Here is a 22,021-nt window from a genome sequence, read left to right on the forward strand (position 1 = left end):
TGGACAGGAGGTACAAAGTTTTTTATTCCTTAATTGCTGAATCACTTCACAAAATATTTGCATTACTGTATTCATACTGCAGATGACTGGTGCTGGTCTACACAGAGAAATATGTCCCCAAAGAGCCTCACACATTGTGTAGGATTTCACTGGGTCTTGCTAAGAATGTCAGGTCCAAGATCTGTTTCCTTCCTGTGAAGGTTTTGTGCTGATGTGGCAGCAAGCTTACTTTGTTCATGTGTTTGAACTGTTAGTTTTGAGAGGGACAGAAATCAAGATGGAAACTGGGCCAAAATGGCAAAGTGGGTGGCTGAGGACTAGTTTTGGGCTGTAGAGTATCAGAGGTCTTCTCCCTGCCTTGGTACAGCAGGAGGAGAGAGTCATGCCTGCCCACTTTGCACCCTTACAGAGGAGACTCAGGCACCCAGCCCCTTCCCACACTTAATGCTGATTTTTGTAGGAAATAGTTTCATTTTTTGTAGGAAAAACTTAAATTTCAAATTTGGATTTTTTTTCCCTCTGAGAAAAATCCCAGAGTTTGTCACTGTTACCCTGGATTATGTTCAATAACAGTGTCTGACTTTTTAAATTAAACTGTTTTCAAATACAGATCTTTCCTTCTATGAACATGTGGGGAAAAGTAAAATTTTTTCCTGACCAGATCTAACTATGAGACTTGGTGGACTCCAGTCATGTGCTTAAGTCAGAAGAGACTTGATGTAGGGATCAGATGTAGGTTAAACTGATTCATGCTGGGTCTGAACTGAGCAGATTGTGAAAAGCAGTGATTTACACAGTGTACATCAATTGTTCTGGTACTATTTGCCTTAGGCCAGTTGCGTAATTGCAAGTGTTGAGTAACAGGATGTTATCTGATGTTCGTACCACCTCCCCAGCCAGGTACATCTCCAAGGCAGAGACATGGGATATAAACTCAAGAAAATAAAGGATGTTTTCTCATAATAGAATCAGAAGAGGACCCTAGTGGGGGGCAAAGTCCCCATGCACCCCAAGCAAGGGGTGATGCCTTCCAGAAAGGAACTGCCTGTGAGGCCAAAAGCCAGGTAGAAAGTCAGTCACTGAAGTGAGGTTTTGAATAATCCAGAGACAGGACTGATGGACAGACAGATGGAATGATGGACAACAGATGGACAGATGCTGTGGGACTGACATGGGGTGCTACAGCCCTGGCTGTGGTCTGTGCTCAGGGACCACTTAATCTTCAGAAAGCCTTTGAAGAAAGGGACTTTGATTCCTCAATTACTGCCTTAAAGAGCAAGTCTTATGATTGAGAGGGGATAACTGCAAAATGCCTCTGAATGACATTTGCTTCAGAGAGTTGGAAGGGCAGACTTTCGATGTGTTTTCAGAGTGCCTTTCTTCAACTGCAATTCCTCCTGTCTCTGGGGAATTGGAGACCTGTGTGTCCCCGGAAATTAAAACACAAACTGGCTTCAGTGGTATTTCCTGAAATGCATTTTCATCTCATTGGATCTGTCCTAACAGCAGCCCCGAAGCGTCCAAGATTTCATTTTCATCTAGTAGTGATCAAAAGCAACATCAGCAATGAATAAATACACAAAGCCCTCCAGTGAGGATATTAATTCACATGACAAGGCAGTGTGGTTTGCTTTATTAAAAAAGAAAGCTCATGTGAGAGTTTTCTTGGTCACTGAGAACATCTGTATTTTGCAATCTGGTATTTTTCAGGGTCTTGGCTTTGAGGCAATAGAGAGTCTTCAGCGCCTGTGAATGAAGCTGCAGCCCTGGTGAAGGTGCCTGAATCTGTGACGTGCTTTGGCCATGGGCAGCCAAGGACAGGGGCTTAGTGGTGAGCTCGGCTGCACTATGCTGGAGGCATTCATGTTGATGGTGTTTGTCTATTGGAAATCTGCTCACTCATCCTGGCAGAGACAGGAAGCCTTTTTGGTAAATGCTTTCCCGTTTTCCCAGGACAAATAATACAAATTTTGCAAAGGCAAAAAAAGCCCAACCCCAACTAGGTTATTCACTACTTTTGGGTTTAGACTAGCTGAAAGTGGAAAGAAATCAAAAACCACTCCTGCAGGAAAAGAGCTGCTGCTTCGCACTAGAGCGTTATCACACACTTGTGGCTGATGTGGGAGATGCTGCCATTATGTGATGGGTCTCCCTGGAGGTCCCTATGGTAGAATAACAAGAGAAGTTTATTTAGAACATAATAAAGTAGGTATGTTGAAATCTAGTGAAGGGAAAGGTTATGGAGTGCAGATCTACACACCCTGAAAACACCCTGAGGATGTGTAGCAGTTCCCAGTGCCTGTGTGGATTTTTGTTCTCCAGAAGGCTTCTGCAACACATCTCCAGAATTGGGGTAAGTGCTGATTGCTACTATAGAAAACAGTATTTTTACATCATAAGAAAATAGTCACATAAAGCCACTACAGGTTGTCTATAAAGCCTTTTGTCATTTGCAAGCAATAGGGCTGTCAGGTGTACAGGGCCTTTTCCTGCTTTATCAACTTTATTATTATCCTTTATCACCTGGGGCTGGTGGGCACCTGCTCCTGTTTCAGCCATCAGGGGAGGTTTTGGGAAGGGGAGCTTCTGGGTGGGTGCCCATCACTACCCCCCTCCCACAGACATGTGCCTCAGCAGGGTGAGGTAAAACCAGCCCAAAGTGCTGCCTCCTTAGACCTGCACCAAATCTGGCATCTCTGTAGCAAGGAAATTCAGCCAGAGCTTTGGAAATGAAATGCAGTTTGTAGTGTTAGCAGCTGCTTCAGTCCACGGCTGCTATTCACACGTAGGAGCTGCCAGGTCTCCTTAAGAGCCCAAGGATGGACATGAGCTACATATACCAAACAGCAGGGAGACCACGGTGGAAAGAGTTCAGGGTGTGAGACCCCTCTGCAAAGGAAGGAATTAAAACACAGGTTTAGTCATCTTTGTACCCATTCCACTAAAAGCATATGGGGCACAATGTATTTGGATATTGAGTTTTTGACATATGCCAAAGAGTTGTCCTCTAGAACTGGGGTTTTCTTCCTAAACTGCCAGAATTTTTAGCTAAATCATAGAGATGCCAGCACTCAAAATATTAATACAGACCTCAGGTCTCTTCCCAGTTCTGCATTTTTTTTTGTGCTGTTTCCACACAGGAATGAACCGTCCCGAGCCCATGCCCTAGACTCTTGTGGACAGAGCAGTGAGGGGCACAAAGCTGCAGAGCCACGGGGTGGGCACCTAGCCTTTCTCCCAGCAACCAGCAGCTGTCCCCATGGCAGCAGCGTTTCCCTGGCATGAAGCAGGCACTGGAGAGCAGCAGGCTGGGTTGTTCTGCTGGTCTCTGTGGCAATGAGAGCTGCATGCATTAAGCTTACATGTGTGGACAGCATTTTCCTGCTAATGAATGGCTGGGGGACCAGATCTAATCAAATGCAATGTAAAAAGTCATTTATTGAGGCACATGTGGTCAGTCTTGTTAAAGAGGCAACTGTTTGTCAAAGCAGCATTATAATTTTTATGACGTCCTGTATACATAAGGAATATGACACAGCAAAGTCTCCGTTGCTTTGGCTTTTAAGCAGAGAGAATCTCGTTTGAGAATGGGTTATAAAACTTCTCTGAGTAGTTTATACGCTCTTAAGACACTGTTTATTTACTCTCTTCTGTTATTTCTATCAGCCTTTGAACTGAATGGTTCTTTAGCCTTGCTTTGTTACTTTTAAGCCATTTGTGGTGCCACTTCATTGCACAATAGGGATGTTTTGACTCCTTTTACATGCATGTTTGAGGCCTGACTGTATACTGGGAGGATTTTTCTAAAAATACATGTCTAGTATATACACTTGCACTTGTGAACTGTAAAAATCACTGTCAATCATTTACTACAGGGCGACAAAGCTGGACATCACCAGGCATACCACGCTGCAACTGCCCTGCGGCAATGCACAGAGGGCTACAGAAATCAAGTGCTGAGGGACCACGGTGTCTGTGCTGCTCAAGACCAACTGCTTCACCCGCACGATCATGCCTACTCAGTGCCATCAGCTGAGCGGTGCTGGCTCTCCAGCTCCTGGCTTTGCTGTGTCTTTACTTGCTGGTGCTGCAGGTGGCATGGGTGGCTGTGGTGAAGCAGACCAGCTTCACAGCCTTAATGCTGACTGACTTCAGGGATGCAATCTCCTTCCTTCCCAACTCCTTTTCATTTGTTCATTTTCCCTTTTTTTCCTGCTTTCTTTGCCACTGGCCATCTTTTTGCCATGTGCTGGATAAAGTTCAAGTCCCACAGGTACAATTTCAAAGTACCAAGCACGGAATAACAAGAGCTTCATAGCTTATTTAATCTGATCAGCCTTCCTATCCAAATCCTAAGTTGTCTTTTAAAGCAGAGGCTGTGAACAAGCCCCTTTTCTTCCTCATCAGTGTCACCTCCTGCTCACTGTGCTGTGATGCCTGAAGACTATTTCTGTATTTTCTGCCTCGTGTTGAGATGCTTTTATAGCACTGAAATAAAACCTGACTCAGGTTTGTGGGTACCAAAATTCAGTCCCACTTACTGTTTGCCTTGCGATGCTGCCTTAAAATATCATTTTAATTTCATATTAGTTGTTTGCCAAAGAGGAAGCCCAATTAAAGAGATGAAAAAGAAACCGGTTAATGGCCTGTTTCATGAGGAACACCACGATAACAAGCAAACACAGAAATGAGAGATGCTGAGCCCTGCTGTGCCTGTCAGCTTGGCTTCTGCATGCGGGGGAAAGAGAGCAAGATTTACAAGGATGCTACTCTCTGAATTGCTGCGTGCACTGCTGGTGAGCCTGGGAAGGAAACAAAGACAGCCATTCAAAGTCATTGAAGAACAGCGGTAGTACTGAGTGTCTGCACTGAGAAAATAAACCCATCAGATTTAGATTTTAAAGGGTTCAAGGATGAAATGAAACATTTGCTTAAATACAGAAAGCACTTTCAGAATAACAAACCTTTAAACATTAAAGAAAAAAGTCTCACAGGAGATCACAGCCCAGCATTTCAGCTTTGACACACTTTGCTCTTTTTTTCCCCACTGCTAAGCAGTGTTTTATTAAGATCATAAAAAATTAGGCCTTTAAGCAATTCTAATGGGGTATTTTTGGAAATAAAATACCATTTTTATAATAGTACACAAGTAAGAGAAAGGATCTGGGAAGCACTGGAAAGCTCTCCTAGTGTACTGCATGGGCACCCTATTTTGGGGCTACCCCAAAACCCAGTGAGCCCATGTTCTTCCAGCTCAACAGCCAGAAGTGGGGCTGACATGAGCATGAACTGTAGGAGCTTATTTAAGAATAACACTCAGACAAATTTAAAACCCACACTGAACTATTTGTGTATTCAGCTTTCACTGCTCTGCATCCTAACATCAAGTACTTCTAACTGCTGAAAGGAACAAACAGAAATTGCTGCCATCACCTGAAGGTGGGAGTCAGCTGTTCAGCCTGTGATCCACCTCATGAGATGACACTGTCCAATTCCTTAATGACAAGCAGAGGTGCGTGATTTTCAGTAGCAGTGCTACATCATGGCATGGAAAATAGCTTGGAAATTGCTTTAGAAGGGCATAAATTGGGATGCCCCATCCCTGAAACTGTTCAAGGCCAGATTGGACAGGGCTTTGAGCAACCTGGTCTAGTGGCAGGGGTTTGGAACTAGATGAGCTTTAAGGTCCCTTCCAACCCAAACCACTCTATGGTTCTATGAGTCTATATAAAGTGTGATGGATAGAAACAGGGAATACAATAAATGCCCCAAAAGGCACCTCAGAAGTGTGATGCTCCCAAGAAATTTGCTAACGAAGGGAACTGAGAATGATCTGCCTCCACATATCATACTTGGAGAAGCATGGGGATAGTTTATTAGGTCACCCTGCAGTGGATATTAAGCATTAACCTATTTCAAATGTTATGCATATTTACCCACAGAAACTGAATAGGTCAAACAGATTTCTGGCTCACAACAGAAGATGAAACAGTGTCTTGTTCTGTATGTGAATAGCTGCTCATATAAATCGGGTATGTGTGTGCAAGGATTATTGGGACTATTTTGTTGTTGCCTTCTCTTTCAAAAGAATATGTTACCCCATGAAACAAACCCTGGAGTGAAAGGTATCGAGCTTTAAAACAAGGTTATAATGAACAATGAGACTATTACACACAGTACACAGTTTGTGTTAGCAGAGAACAAGTTTAATAAAACAGACTTGCATGTTGGGTTGACACATTCATGCTTCTCCTTGCCTTAGTGCCCAAAATAGAAACACAGTCTTGCTTTTCCTCTAGTCAATGAAAAAAAAAGCCAATGCTAGTCTGCATCAACAGGTTGTCCTCTCCTAATGTACGTATGAGCCTCTCATACATCTCTTAACATTGTTCATAGCGTTGGTTGTGGGCTTTTTAGCTATGAAAGGAATTTAGGGTTACTTCTGTAGGAAGCCCACATGAACAGAAATATTAGGATGTGTCCAATAAACCACCTTTGTCTCCTTTCATTTGCATTCCCATGGTATTTCTGATCTTGTGTATGCCCTGACTCTCCCTTATGTTTATCTCCCTGCCAGTAATCATACATCCAGGATAGGATGTAAGTAATTTCTACTGCCAGCTCCAATCCGATGAGTAGGATGATGAAGAAAACTTTCAAAAAAAACCCTCATTAGTTCAATGTTACCTTGATCGTTTGCTGTCTGTATTTCTCCTCTTTACACATCCAGTGTTCTATGTCATACAATGGAATGGCCGAACCCTAAGAGTTTATAGCCAGTCTATCCCAGGGGGGTGGGAGGAAGGGAAAACCCACCAGAGAAAAGCCCATCCTGAATCCAAGAGCAGATGGCTGCCTTCAGAAATCAAAACTCAACAGCATTTAAGTTTGACTTAAGGCACTGTACAGCTTTGTGCTGACCACAACATGGTTTTTGCATGTTTTTTTGCAAGGTTTGTTGCTGAACACAACATGGATTTTGGGTGGAAAGCACTCTGCTCACTCCCCTCAAACTAACATCACGCTGATTTATTGTACATGGGAGGAGGGAGGGAACAGCCTGCACTTCAGACCTGAAACACATGACACATGTTACAGGGCCACTCTAGACAGGGTTGTTTTGAGTGTGTTTTGCTGTCTCTCTATGCCCGATAATTTCTGATGGTTGCTTAAGCAATGCAAAATCAAACATTTTCTTCTCTATTTTAAGCACAGCAGCTACTGCACCAGTTCTGAATAACCACACTGTTTGCTTTTGATGCTTTTTAATTCATCACAATACACCCTGGGCTGCTTTAGTGTAACTTCCAAGGAGTCTGGCTTCTTTCTTGGTATGCACTGCATCTTTGACAGAGAACATGCCATTATGTGTCTAGGTAGAGAAGGATCAGAACTAGTCACAGGCAAGAACCAGATATACAACTGTCAGGGAGAACACACACGGAGCATGCAGAAGCTTTTTTTAACTATTTGCCATGGCTTAATAAAAGTTACCTGTTCCTTAATATCCACATGGCCTGCAAACAGGCAGTGACCATTTTGCTGACCGCACTGCTCTATGCTCTGCACTGCACAGGAAGTTAGGGTCTTGGGGCCAGACCCACAGAGATATTTAGGGGCCTACCTTCTATTTCAGACTTCAGAGGGAGCCTGATGCCTAAATAGGAGTTGAGCACCTGATTACCTTTGCAGGTCTGGGCTTGGGCAGAGGCACCCCGGAGTGCTGCACATCCTGTGGGAAGCTCCGCTGCTCTCTGGCTGGCAGTTGAATTGTGGTGCAGTGCGACCCTGGTGTTGTGAAGTAGCCGTTCTCTGACTGGTGACGGCCTGATTCACAACACCAGCTGCTGCACGGCACCCGAGGGGGGCCCCCAGCCAGACTTCTGTGTGCTCAGCCTTCCGCCAGGAACCATCTTCCATAGTCCTGTGTGCTGGAAAGCAAAGTGACAGGGTTAGGTCCATCGGTACCACAGGCTATATACCCCTGCCTGTTTAAAATACAGGATTGCGAAGGATGTATGTCTCCAAAGGGAAAAAAAAACATAAAGAAATCAAAGTGGCAAACTGGCTCTGTGCTCAAGATGTAAGGCTTTGCAGAGGTGGACCCTGCAGCACCATGCTGGCAACGTGTACAGCTGTGCTCCTGCTGTTCATTTTCTGTGCTCATCTCAGGAGGGTTAGAGGCTGGCAGGCAGCAGAAGTAACCTAGAAACTCAGCCAAGCCCTCAGAGACACGGGAGAAACAGACTGCTTTCTCAGAGACCCCAGCACATTGTAAGAAGGAGAGCAGTGCCCCGCATGGCTTCCCAAGTGTGACACCACTATTATCTCTCCTGCCTATGTCTTGTCCACTTCTCTGAGGTAGGTGAGACACCAGAGCATACGTGGCCTGTTCCCAGAAGCTGCTCCATGTGTTGACATTCAGAAAGGTGCCCCCACCCCACAGAAACGCTGCTGGGACACATGAATGTGTCAGTCTGCAGAGAGCCCCTTCATTCCCCTGTGATGTGCCCACCCCTCAAGGAGCTCACAGAACCTGAGAGAAAGAACTCTGGTGATGACTGGGAAAGGTGATCTTTTAAAACCACACAGGGAGTGACAGATTCTGGGACTCTGAGGGAAAAAGAAGTCTCCCTCTCCTGGGCAGGGACGATGCCTGGGCAGCACAAGAGTTCAGTGTTGCAGTGCTGCAGCACTACAGGAATGGCCTGGGAGAGGACATGTGTCCAGCAGACCAAAAATGCTGGAAACAGCCATTGCTTCTCCCCAGTTCTGCTCAAAATGCTGCACTGGTGGTACCATGACTTGCTTGACTGGGTTGTTCTTACAGTTTTTCCAACAACTCCTTATTGGGCTAATTTATATAGGCATATGCAAAAAAAAAAAAAAAAAAAAGGCAAACAATAATCTTCATCCCATGTATTACAGACTTACCTCAACAACCAAAACTCAAAAGGAAGTAGAATTTCTGTGAATCATCTAAGGACTCTCCCTGGGATGAGGACCCATTGCAGGAGTCCTTATGCAAACTAGAGAGAAAGCAAAGTGAGCCTAGCAAAGCTCCGGGGAGAAACTGCCATTTCTTAATAGTTCTCCTGAAATGGATTAGATGTGGAGGCAAAAATTCTTACCCTGCTGATGAAGGAAGTGTCCCCCAGCCCCATCTGCATGCCAACTGCCCAATTCAATCCAAAGGAAACTTCATACATTGTCTTTCCCCCACAGGGAAGAGAGATGTAGTCACGTTTAGTCGCTGGGCAGAAGAGTGATTAACATACACTAACATATGATACCCCAGAGAGACAGGTTATGCAATTGAGTTGCTGTAGGAAATGGAGCTAAGTTTCTTGACACCTGTGCATGTGTGCACATTTGTAAAACCTCAGTCATGTTGTTCTAACAAAGCTTTTATTTGAAGAGCAGTTTCCAGAATTTTAACACATTGAAAAAGAGCCAATGCTATTTATATTTATGCGTATCTATTATTCAGCCTTCAATGCTGAAAGGAAGAGCTTGAGAGCTGAACTGGTGTGGCTGGTGCTGATCAATGGTGACATGATAATGTGGGATGAAGGTGAAACCTCTCCCCTGAGCAGATCTTTCACGTGTGTGGGGGCACTGAGTGCACTTGACAAAACACACTGTGTCACACACACACACTAATGCCAAACACTTTTAATATATTCTCTGCTCCCTGTGAACACTAAAGTCTGTCCTGGTACTGTGGGTGGGAGAAGAAAACGAGAATGACACCAGCCTTTTTCAACGTTGTTTAAATTCTTCTGAAGCCTTTCATGCAATCTGCACTGAAGTGTATCAGACTACTTAAAATAAGCAGGCTACTGTATATGTACTGCTTGCTCCCTGGAAGAAGCCAATTTAAAAGCCTCTTCAAGTAAAAACCAGTATTATATGATGTACAAGCGAGAAATGAACCCTTAATCTACCTTCTATCCCCTTAATGTACCAGAGATGTAGGTTGGTTTTCTGCTTCTTTGCCCCTTCGGTCAAATAGTCCGACATAGTCTTACAGTATGTCTCAGCTGAAATTTTAATATTCTACCATTTTTACTTAGTGTGATTTTATTCAGTCATTTACTCTGGCAACAGCTTTCATATTCTGTAACACTACATGATTTGAAGGCTTTCTTACAATTTCAGCTAGGTTACACATATGGAAGTGTACAATCATCTCCTGAACAGCTGAGTAACCAGCAACTAGGGAACTGCATTCCCCCATGTCGTCTGACTGGCTGGGTCTAGAAGCCCTGAGGAAAACCACCTAACCAAATATTTACTTTAGGATGACACTAGTGCATTGCAAAAAGAATCTCATCTCCTATAAAGAGGAAAATAAGCTTCTCAGTTTGGGGACAGAGCGGATAAACACCAACACAACCCCCGCACAGTAATGCAGATAATCCTGCCTTATAGGATAGCTTATACATATATATGATTGGTATGTAGAAACAGTAAAGTGTAATGAGAAACTGTGCCAACAAGCTGGGTTCTGTATGCTGTGTTTCCAGGCAGTGATCAGGACTCAGTCATGGGGTCAGCACAGGACTTGGGACACCCCAACTTCAACCCCACCCTGCAAGGTTATTACCACCCTTCATATCCCATGCAAACAGATTTCCTTGCTTTGGTCACAGCAGTCTATTAATTCAGCCCTCTTGTCTGGTACATCTTTATCCTCTGCAGGTTAATCCTGCCAAATTCCTTTGCTGTAGTACATGTCACACAGCATATAATATCCAACAATGCAATTTTGCTAATCCTGTTTTATCATCTTTGTTGCCCTGTCTGGTCAATCCAATAGCGAAAAACTGCACATAAGGTTTTTGCCAAGATCTCCCTTGCTTTTGCCCCCTTCCCTCCCCTCTCTTGTATGGTTTTAATTAAATGGTTTGAGAGCAGAACACAGCATTTGGATATCTGCCAATGTTCTTCAGAAGAATGTCAAGGCACTTAATTATATAGGTCTCCCAATTCTTTCAGGCACCCCACCTATCAAGTCAGCTGAATTTACTAAATGCAAGTGTAAAAAATCAGCTCAAACCTCTTTTTAAAATGCTCTCTATGCATTAAAGATTTGAAGATGGCTGAACAGGGATGTAGTTATCGCCCATTATCTTACTAAAAGATTAAACAAATGAGCAAAGGCTGTCTCATTAACAGTTCTTTGTTGTCTTGTTTACTGTTTGGTGGACTTATTAACATTAATTATTAGAAGAGGAACATCAATTATTGTAATAACCTTTGTCAAGCCTAGCAAACTGACTGCTAAACAGAAAAGGGATCCACATTTATCAGGAAGGATTTGCATGGGTGGAATGAAGAAAAAGAAAAGACCACTGAAATCCTGGACGTTGCTCTAAGACAGCAAAGACCCAGCGCTGCTTGTTAATTCTGGCATCAACAGAGCATCCTGCTCAAGACCTTTAGACCGCGAATAAAAGGGTAAGTAAATTCTGAGCTTAACTCCCCAAGACTTGCTTACCCAGCTTTAAGTGATAAGATGTGAACAAAGGGATCTCTACTTCCTCTGGCGCTCACCAGGCTGAATTTATTACACTAATTACTTGAACGCAGGTTAACAGCTCTTTCTCTCCTCATGAGCGCAGTACCTAGGCTTGTATAAATATAATGCAGACTGCAGCACTAATTTTAGGTTCCTCTGTCAGTGTGCTGCTACAGCTGACTACTGCCTCAGGTGAAGGGCATTTTTACTCTGTGACAAGATATTACGGCTTGGGCTCCCCCTCTCTTCCTTCCTCTGATTCCTTTTTCTTTTTGAGAAACTCAGTTCCAGGTGGGGATCCCTTCTGCCTGAGCAGAGATTCAGTGTTCTATCAGAATTTTAAACACACCCTATATTTCAGCAGCTCTGGCAGGAGTTAAAAGATCAGTAGTAGCACATCCATTATTTAAAATACCGAGAGGAAGAAGGCTGAGTCACTAAACTGGATCCGTCACCCCTGACACTGTTTCTCAGCCTAAATACAAGTACCAGAGTTTGCCCAAGAATGAAACAAACCTTTTCAAAAGGACCTTAAGCCAAATCCAGGTCTCATAAGATTATAAACAAATAGAAACAAGGGCAGCCAAGTGCTGCACTTTCTGCAGGTGCTTCCACAGCTACACGCTGTGAGAGTGGATGTGCAGATCCTTCCTTATGCCGGCCAGGTTTTAAAGTAAAAGCCCTGTCAGTTTCTGAACGCTGCCCTGCGATGCCCAACGCCATGCTCAGCATTTCCAGGAGCCTTCTTCCTTGCCCCACCACCCAGTGTAGCCCACAAAACCTTCCCCTTGCTGCCCCTTGCAGCGCATCAACTCTGCCTGGGTCTCCCCACTAATTAAAATCTGACACAATTTAGCTATTTGCTAAATCAGCGATTCTGGCCCCACAGCCTCCTGGCTGGAAAGAGGTCCACAGAGACGGCGTAGCCTGTTACCTTGGCATGAATTTGTGCTGACAGGACAGTCCATCCGTGTTCATGTCTTTAAGACAGCTGTGCTTACCCAGCAGAATATAAACATCTCTGAACTTTGCTTACTGGATAAAAGGAAGCATCAGTTTCCTATCGCATTTCCTCCTACAAGACCAATCATACACACGGGCTAGACACAGCATCCCTATGTTTGTAATTAATCTCATAAAGGAGTTAACATCTCACAATCAACTGCTATATTTGTATGCAGCCTTCCTGCAAGAGAGGGAGTAGAAGAAGAAAATAAAATCCAGTAGCAGAATAATAATCAGCTGATGCCTTAGTAAAGGCTCATATGTTGCTATATATTCACAGCAAGATGCATTTTTAGTGAGCTGATTCTCTGTTGGGAAAATCACCTTGTAATTACTGTTGATCATTATCACTGGGGACTTCAGGATTGCTTTTAGATGTCCTGAGGAACTTTGTTTCATCATGGAGAAATTCAAAAGAATTTTTCAGTCTTTTTTTCTGGTGGTTTCACCTGAACAATACATATGTACTTCAAATTAATCTTCCAGATGCTTGACTGTCTCTTGCTAAGTGTTACCAATTGCAGACAACAAAACTGAATACCACAGTTTGTACGCTTCCCTGTCTGCGCACGGGAGACTGCTTTCCACCAACACATCTGTTCAGGAAGGATATCTCATTCATGTTTTCCTGACTGTGTATGGGAATGTTTAAAATCTAGACTAAGGAAATACTTGTTAATAATCAAATCTCCACAGTACAACCCACTAGATCATCATGAAGAATTATTTCTTGCCCTCTGAAGAAAAAAGGTGTGTGCAAAGTTACTGCCCTTCTGAGGCTGATCAAGACTCAAACCAGTGGGCAGATGGACTTAAAACAGAATGCTTAAAAACGGAAAGCAAGCACTCACTCTTCAGCATTTCCCAGGACCCAGGCCTGACTCTTGCTGTTGGTTTAGATCTGTCCATTTCATTGCACAAAATACTTGAGCTCACTGACATTTACACTGGGCCAGTATATTCTTTATAATGAGAAAATAGTCTCTGAGACATGTTTAGATGAAACTTACACTTCTGATAGGCACCGTATTAGTCTAGGATGTCGCCGTCCATCTTGATTTAAAGGAATAACACAAAGGTTTGCTTGTTGAATGTAATATTGAGATATGTCAGGGCCTTTTTTCCATTATTTAAGTAGCAGCAGGACAGGGCTGCTGCCATTCATGACAGAGCTCAATAGGTGTTACTTCACACAAGCAGCTTTACAGGCTTGGAGATTAGGGTCTAATGCTTAAGTGATCAAATATTCAGTAGCATTGAAGCGTACATATCTCAGAAGAGGACCCCCCACCCCATTTTAGGAAACTAATTTACAGCCATAGGGAACAGTGTAAGTAAAAGAGCACTTTAAAATAAAATGCAGGAGTGGTATAATCTACCTGACTGCTAACACTACAACCACATCAGCAGGGCCTGTGAAGAGTTGGAGGTGTCCTGTCCACCAGCATCCTGCTGTTGGAGCAGATAACAACATGGTCCTTGCTAAATGCTCTGCTTCACTACAGGCTCTTTTTGGACAGAGTCTGATCATTTTTATTTTGTACTATTCCTTTCTATTTTAAACATCTTTTAGCTCTAGAAAAATTAAAGTTTTGCCTCAAATGAAAAAGGATCTCAAATATGCACAAAATACTTAAAGTGTACCATTTTCTTTCAGTGTACTTCCATAATACAGCCTTCATGTAGATATCTAGATATGATTTTCATAAAGAATTGGATGCCAACACATCCGTTTTAGAAACACTTTATAGGAAAATACTCACATCTACTTGATAACAAGCTGGCTTTCACCTGGGAAATATATGGCCCATTACCAGATTGCCTGTTCATTGTTTAGAGGACACCTGCACCACCCTGGATGCTTCTTTTGTGCCCCTCCTCCTGGATGAAAAGCATAAAGGTGCAGCAATTCGGTAAGAAGCATCCCACCTAACCCATCTGCATCCCAGCACAACTGAGCATCATGCTCACTGATGGAGGAGGCAACTATTCCTCGCTTTTCCTGCTTTGCTCAGTCTCTGGGTTTTGACAGTCCTGGAGAGTATGAGTTGCTCTCTATCTTAAAAGATGCTGTTCTTAAGCACTGATCACTAAAATTAAGGCACTGTTCAAATGTTTGGTGTTAATAAGGTGCAGAGAAGATACAGTCTGGCCAGAGGAGCAGATGGAATGGAGGTGAAGTAACCCATTCAAAATGATAATACACTCACTGCATGTTCAGAGTAAAACTTGCATAGAGTGCAAAAGGAAGGGAATTATCCTATCCCTATGTCCTCCATATCCATGTGATCATCACTGTCCTTTGCTCCTATGTTTACTGCTCTCAATTGGGGAAGACCAATAAATGCTGCAGGCTGCAATTACTTGTCCAATCTTGATCATGGAACTGAGGGTCCTTCTCTTCATCTCTCTTCCTTAACAAAACTGAAAACTAATATTAATGCTAGTTCCTCCCTCCTGCCCTCAGCCAAATGCCTCAGGTACCTTCAACTCTTGTCCACCATATCTTTAACACCCAAGTCATAGTCTGGGGATAGGGAAAGCCAACGTTAACATGATTGCAGGGCTAACAAATGGTCTAATAAAGCTGTAGGAACTGGAGATTTTCTTCAGTGCCTCTCCTATGGGAACACTGCTATAGTCTTCAGTGGATGGGAAGGATATTCAGCATTTGGGACAGGATCTCAGAGATCATCAAGGATGTTGTAGGTCAGGACAGAGATGCACCAGCACAGTTTAGTGGGCAAGGTTTCCACAATGTACCATTTCCCCCTCCAGCCAGAGATATCAGCTGTTCATTGCCATATGAGCAAGAAAACAACATACATGCATCAAAAGACATAAATCAGAAATTCAGGTCTATGAACTCATACAAATACAATATTTTTAGCAAAGGGAATTAGACATGTTTGAGCCTTACATGGTTAAAATGATGGAAAACACATCCTTTATACACTTTCAAATTACACTGAGATCAGAAATACCAGAAAAGTCTACTGGGGTCTGATAGTGCTCCTTCTTAGGAAAAAAAACAGACCTCAGATCCTCCAGGTTCTATCTGCTGTTTGTTACGTTTCTTTCACAAGTATTTTCCCTTCTGTTCCCAGACCTACATAGACACCCATTTCCCTAAAGCAGACAGGAAGACAATAATAATTAACAGAATTATTAAGTTCTGTTAAAGCCAGATAAACACCATGATCAGCATAAGAATTCAAAATTATATCCCTAATTAAATGTAGTTTCTGGTCCCAGCTATTTTTTTCCTAAAACAAACAAATGAACCCAAACCAACCCCAAAACCCCAAAAGCAATCCCAAAGCAACTCTTAAGGGTAAGTATGCAAGAGCTTCCCTTTCCTCTGCAGAGACCACACTGCAACGTATGTCAGTGCAAGCCAGCTGCATAAAGCCATCCCCTCTTTTGTTACCAAGCCAATGAAAAAGATGAATCAAAATGCAAGTACTTCAGCGATTTCCCATTAAAGCTGCAAACTTGACAGAGCATCACATATGGTCAGTCATACCACAAATGTGAAGCCACAGTCCTAAATCCAGCTGGTATCCTTTATCACAACAGGATGCATCTGTCTAGCAGTAGTCACTGAAAGAACGAAGTTATCTAGGAGCTGGAAGACAAGAAGTTGGAGAGGGGTATGTTCGAGGAATTCAGCTTAATTAATAGCAATGGATTTTACTATCCTCTGCCCCCAGTTTTGCTCTTAGTTCTTTTTCAGACTTGTCCTTCATTAATGAACAGAATAAATCAGGAAATCTAAGCATAAGACAGTTTAATTAAGCATTTTTTTTGGGGGGGGGGGGGAACCAACCAACCAACCAACAAACCCACAACAAAAAAAGAAAACCACCATGTATTTGGGATTCTCACTATACAATACTCATGTCTCTGTGGGGATGTGTATTATTATGGCACTAATCTGTTTAACACAAACAAGAACCAGTACCTGAAGATGAGGATGTGTACCTAAAGACAGAGCTGACAAAACATACTCACATATGCAAATAGGAATCCTGTGAATGAAGCTAAGCTCAAGTTATTTGCACAAATAAGGTTTTATTTTTTTCTTCCCCAGCAGAGCTGGCAATGAAAGTACTCCTGTCATCATCAGAGCCCCCTGCAATGTTAACACTGAATTTTTTTGTGTGTGCATGCATGCAGGCAGCTTTTGTTAGCGTTTATCTACAAAATTATAATAGGTGTCTTTCCTTGTGCACTGGCTTGTGTGATAACAGTTTAAAAGACAAAACCAAGCCCTGTCTTTAATATAGTGTTGTCAGAAGCATCTCCCTTGGGGAGGTGTTGTGGCCATCTAGCAGACACCTAGATGAGATATGTGCTTCTTTGGAGAGATACTGCCACAAAGCTTTGAGAGAAAGAATGGATGCTTAGCTAATAGATGTGCATAATTACTAATCCACCATGCTCCTTAAATGGGAGATTTTGACAGGCAGTTTTGAGAGGTATCATAAAGACATGCAGTAGTGCTGCTGAGTTTGTGACTCATTCCCCTGGAATCCTCCAAGCTTAACTTTTATTAGCTATGCTTTTTTCCCCACCTTCAACAAATACTTGGAGATCCCAGCCCATCACTGTCCTTCCCTCCGGTAGAAGAATGTTAGAACAGAAACATGCATTCCCTTGTCTGCATATGCTGGGCACAAGCACTGCATCACAACCAAGCATAAATGCTTAAGTGGAGGGGAATACCATTCCTGCTGTGAGAGAGGCTCATGTGAATAGGGCCCTACAGAAATGGAATGGAGTTGCCTGTATGAAAAAACAATTCCTAACTAAGGTGGAAAATTAAAGGGGAATTAAAGGGTGTGTTTAAGGGGAATTTAATGGTGTTGCCATAGAAAGACACCCTGGAGGACAATCACCCTCAGGCTGAAAGTATGGGGAACTGTGTTTTGCTCTCAATACTGGAACTACAAAACCACTTAAACCAGTTGGGTATAACGGAAAAGACCCAAAACTCTGAGGCGAGTAACTGGCCTTCCCTCTGCATTTCTGCACACCAGGACAGCTGAGGGCAAGATTTCTGATTCTTGCTATTCCTGTCCTGGAGAGGCAGGGTGGCCTGATTCACTGCTCAGCTGGTCTTGCTCCTGTGATTTCAGGGAATGGCCTAGATGTGCTGCCAGGAATTAACCCCTCGCCCTCCTTCCCACACTCATGGTTTTGCTGTGAAGTGCAGTACTGTAAGAAACCACTATGACAATACATCTTGCTGTGAGCAAGAACAATCAGCACAAAGCACAAAATGTCCAAGCCCTGCTTGAAGACTCGTTTGAGTGTTTTAAAGCAGTGTATCTTTGACTTTAGTCCCTTTCCTTTGCATTTCCACTATACCTGGTGATCGTTCATGCTAAAATCCCTTATTTCCCTCACTGTCCATCCCAACATCAAAGCATCCTGATGCTTTGAACAAGCAACCCAAAAGATCCTGTCTTAACAGAGCAAAACATGACTTTGAAGAAACTCGGGAAACCAAGTGTGTGACGGGTTAGCGTGGGCTATTTTTGAAAGTGAAATGGAGATGCTGAGATTGGAGGGTGGCAAGTAGCACTATCCCAACCACACAGTTCGTGATGAAAAAGGCCACTGAGTGCCTGCAGTGTATCAGGAGCCCTGTCATGCACTGCAAACGCATTTTGAAAGGTTCTATAAACAAATCCAAGCGAAGTTATTAAATTCACCATTCTCTGTACAGAAGGCATAAAAAAATTGTTGTAAATTGGGTAAGTAAACAGAAGTCTAAATGCAAATAATAAAACTACATAAAAATACAAGAATGATTACTAGATTGCAGTATTTTTAGCAGATTTGAGGCAGATGTGAAACAGGTGGTAATTATTTGCTACAGAGTAACTGCAATTTACTTCACTTAACTGCATAATACATTTTGTCCACAAATCCTTGTATAAACGCAATGTTTTCTGAACTTCTTTAGGGGAAAAAAAAAAACCAGTGGCGAATCAAGTTGCATTTTACCACAGCAGTTGCATATTTAAATCCTCAATAAAATACAAACATTCAGGCAGCCCACCGAGGTTGGGCAAAGACAAGGAGCTCCAGGCAGAAAATGTGCACCGCCTCCATGCAAGAGCTCCCCTTCCTGCTTGTTTCAGCTCAAACGCCAACAAGGAGGACCACGACACGTCTCCTGCTGTTGCACCCTGAAATTCCACTGTGGGCATCTCTGTGGGCCACGTGATGGCTTGCATCCCTCCAGCTCTGTTTTTCAGTCATGGATGTACCTACATCTCTCCTGGTTTCAGGCACATAAAATAATTACGGCGATGTTCAGTGGAAACTTCCTCTTTGATTTGGCATGCTGCTCTTTCAGTATAGAATAATGAAAAACCTTAATTTGCTTTAGAATAGTCTGTTAGCTTTATTAATATATTAAAATGCTGAAAATAGGAATAGCAGTGCCTGAAACTCCACCAGCAAAAGAAGTATTAAACAAAAAGTATTAAAAACTACCATGCAAGGCATGTATTTGTTATATTTAGCTTCCTGCCCCACAGGATGAGAATCCTAAAGTGGAATGAAAAATGTGCTGAATCACTGTATCTAAAAAAATGTACGAGCCACATAAAACTGAATCTGAGTTCTTTTTGCCCTGCATTAAAATACTTACTGAACTGGAAGAGATTAAGGAATACCTGAGACCTTTCCAAATGCATGGCTCAGAGTAGCGGGGAATTAAATCAAAATTAATGTACTCAGAAGATGGTATTCAAATTGTTTTGCAAAAGGATTGCCCTATCTGTTTTGACAACCCAACGTGCTGTGACTGCTTCAGAATACATGCATTACATGAATATTGGATCCTATACCACCTACCTTATCCAGGAACAAGGGCCAGAGAGCTGACTTTGGTGACGCTATTCACATGCGTTACGATTTAGTCCTGCAAATCCTTCATCCAGTGGCAATGCTGACAAAATTGTGGGGAAAAAAATTGAGATCCTCGCTGTAATTTGCAGAAGTCTTGTGTGTGAAACTTGTCAAATGCATGGGCAGTGCGCATAAACAGAGCAAGCCCCTATGAACGCAGACAAATGCATGTTTTGGAAGATGCATTTTAAAAGAGGAGGCATACTTTGTCAGTGAAAGAATTATTTTTAGAGAAACTAAACTTATCAGGTCCCTACCTTCCTTGTATAAAGCAGTGCTATAGTACCACATGGCAATTTCCACCAATGGTGGCAATAATACCTTTTTTTAAGTAATACCTTTTTCATCTCAACAAGCTTTACAGATAAGTATAGGGGAAAAAGCACACTTGAATTAAGCAGATGCTTATGACATTCCTCCTGATAATATAATGTGATTTACGGAGTTATACTGCAGTCTTCAGCTTTTTAACCAGATTAAGGCTGAAAAGAAGCCGGCAGCTAAAACATTTTTCCTTTTTTTATTTATCTTATATTTAGTTACATTATATTTTTAGTTAAATAAACTTGTGGAAGAGTACAGAAGCTACAAGACCTAATGGGCCAGATACGTCATTAATCAGATTTGAAAAGCAAGGAACATTTATCTACATAAAATAAATAGAATCTATTCTATTAAGCTAACCCGTTCAAATCACAAACCTGGCTGCTGCTAATGAGAATATTTTGCTTGGCAAAGGTCCTAAAGGTTCTAAAATTATGTATGCTATTTTTATTTCCTTCTTGGATTGGATTAGTTACTTAGCAACTGAAAAGTTCAGTCTGTTGGTTAACAGACATCCTGTATTTCATAAAATTGGTTACTATATAGGACCTAAGTGTCTATGAAGACAAGGTAGTACAGTGGTCTTCTGAAGGCTATTTGCTTGTGCATGGATTTGTACAACCATCTGTCACAGCTTGCATTTTAAATGCACATAATTACTACCTGGGTTGCAAGGTTATTTTTAAATTTAGGTTATATTTTGAAGAAAAGAGTGATCTCCAAGTCAGTGTCCTCCTTAACAAGGGAATTTGATCACTTTAAATTCCCTGAAGACGCCACTAAGGAATTGGAGCTATACCATCAGTCTAATGCTTGCTCTTTGGTGCATTAAACAGAAGTAGGACACAGTTTAATAAAAAAGAAAAAAAAAGATAAAAAGTGGCAGGGAAGATAAGAAAGATGCACTGAAATAGCTCTCACTGCTGAAAATGGACGAGAATCCTGACATAAAGGCAGAATACCAGTTACATCCTTTAAGGCACACCCAAAGGTCCTAACTTCAGCTGATTCATTGCTATCACTTGTTAAGTAAGTTTGTTCTTAGTATGGGCATACTAAGGAGGAAAAAATACTTCAAGCCTCTTGGGACCATGAAGCATGCTGCTTAGTGATGCTGAAGCTCTATGAAAGCTCCACTGAACATCAGTCTGTTCAAGTTCACAAACTACCTGCCAAGCCCCACTTAAATAGCACAGAATGTGGAGCTGACTGGCAGTCTGATGGTTGATTCCTTTAGTTTGGGTGTATCTTGGTAACTTCAAACTCTGTCAGCTCAACCTAACCTTCTCCTTTTACAAACTCACTCCTGTCTGAAGTTGTTATTTCTAGTCCATGTTTGTTCGTTTATTTTAACCGCAGATGAAATCTGTGGCACCTAGAAGGAATGAAATATTCACTTTTACATAAAGTTATTCTAGAACAGTTTTCTGTCTAGAAAAGTTTGCCTCCTCTCTCTCTGAGCCAGCTGACTGCCACTGTTCTGCACTGATGGGGTGCTGTGGATGTGGTTCACAAAGGTGATCAGACACTCCTCAGCTAGACAAGGAATGTCTTGTGTAACCAGCGCCACATAGAATCATAGAATAGTTAGGGTTGGAAAGGACCTCAAGATCATCTACTTCCAAACCCCCTGCCATGGGCAAGGACATCAAACATCTTCCGTGCTCATATGCAGCTAGCCAGGTCAGGTGAGCTGCTTTCCTTTCCAGCCCACAAGAAAAATCGCCTATATATCTGTTTCTGAGATTAGGATGTACATGTACCAAGTACCTAACTTTGCTTCCTTAGTTTGGGTGCAGTGCAGAAAAGCCAAGCTGAAGTGAAAGGGTTGCCTGGCAGGGCTTGTCTTCCTTGTGTAAATCACTAGGAGATACCTGTTGAGCAGAGGCACAAAGAGATGCTGGAGTGTGTAACAGTCACACAGCTGCCTATGCCACCTACGTCTTCTAGGCAATGTGTTTAAGCTCATACCCATAAATAGCTGGTACTGGATGATGATGGAAGTAATTGGAAATTATTACAGCAGCTACTCCATAAATCATTTGCATTCACTGGGTTACACCTGGGCACTTGCTTGTACTTTCCTTCCTCTGCTCTCTTTGACAGGCAGTGCACAAAATGAGTCACTTTCTGCTCCCTTGAATAATTTATCACTAAAAAGGGAAAAGCAAAAGGTCAGTGTTCAAAGGGATTCCTTGTCCGCACCTCTGTGCAACTTCAGCAATCTGGCTAATCTCAGGA

The 22,021-nt window shown here is 42.5% G+C and overlaps 1 long non-coding RNA gene across 2 annotated transcripts in view; it reads right to left on the reverse strand.

The window, feature by feature from the left end:
• Window positions 1–2,575: 2,575 nt before the first annotated feature.
• LOC130601324 (uncharacterized) overlaps window positions 2,576–22,021 on the reverse strand; it is a 38,919-nt gene continuing 19,473 nt past the window's right edge. Inside the window, exons 2-4 of one of the 2 annotated variants that reach the window (XR_008972644.1) lie at window positions 21,843–21,933; window positions 19,403–19,496; window positions 2,576–2,889 (exon numbers count right to left, since the gene is read on the reverse strand). This is a non-coding gene — a long non-coding RNA (uncharacterized LOC130601324). Of the gene's footprint in view, window positions 2,890–15,251; window positions 16,158–19,402; window positions 19,497–21,842; window positions 21,934–22,021 lie in introns of those variants that run through there. The other variant, XR_008972643.1, reaches the window with a different exon arrangement.

This window comes from Pezoporus wallicus, unplaced genomic scaffold (assembly GCF_028554395.1).
Source record: "Pezoporus wallicus isolate ANWC-B61680 ecotype Strahan unplaced genomic scaffold, APGP_CSIRO_Pwel_v1 contig_6651, whole genome shotgun sequence".
NCBI classification, from domain to species: Eukaryota; Metazoa; Chordata; class Aves; order Psittaciformes; family Psittacidae; genus Pezoporus; species Pezoporus wallicus.